Source organism: Castor canadensis, chromosome 14 (genome assembly GCF_047511655.1).
Source record: "Castor canadensis chromosome 14, mCasCan1.hap1v2, whole genome shotgun sequence".
Classification (NCBI taxonomy): domain Eukaryota; kingdom Metazoa; phylum Chordata; class Mammalia; order Rodentia; family Castoridae; genus Castor; species Castor canadensis.
The window spans coordinates 87,565,599-87,566,249 of NC_133399.1; positions in this window are offsets into that span (position 1 = coordinate 87,565,599).

The window sequence follows — 651 nt, forward strand, 5'->3', positions numbered from 1 at the left end:
GGAGTAATGTGAATATGAATGACTGGAGTTTGTCCAAATATATTTGGTATAAACCAAGAAATGATCATTAAGGACCATTTGGTAACGATAAATTTCAGTTTGAGCACAAATTTTTTGCATATTTTGACTGTGACCATTCACCAAATGATAGAGGTATATGCAATATTATTTATCTTACCTATTTCTTCACTGTAATATAAAGTTACAGCTTAAGCTTTTTATGTATGAACAATTTTTGTACTGGCAGCAATCAATGTACTTCATGCTTTAAATTAACTTTTTTTTTCAAATCAATAAACAGTATAGACATTTGAAATCAAATACAGAATAAAACTTAAAAACTTGTTACATACATTAAACTTGCTTTACAGTAAAAATTCTATACAGAGCTTTAAATACATTTTATAATGTCATATGAGACATCCATGTACTGTTTGAGAAAAATAATTAAACTGAGTGCTGAGAATGTAGCTTAGTGGTAGAGAGCTTTCCTAGCGTGTGCAAGGCCCTGGGTTGGATCACCAGCACTCCAAGAAAAGAAAAACAAGAAAGGAATGAAGGAAGAAGGGGGGGAGAGACAGAGGGATGGACAGAGAGATTAAAATTGAATGTGGAGAAAGAAAATTCCTTGGTTTACTTAATTGTATTTTT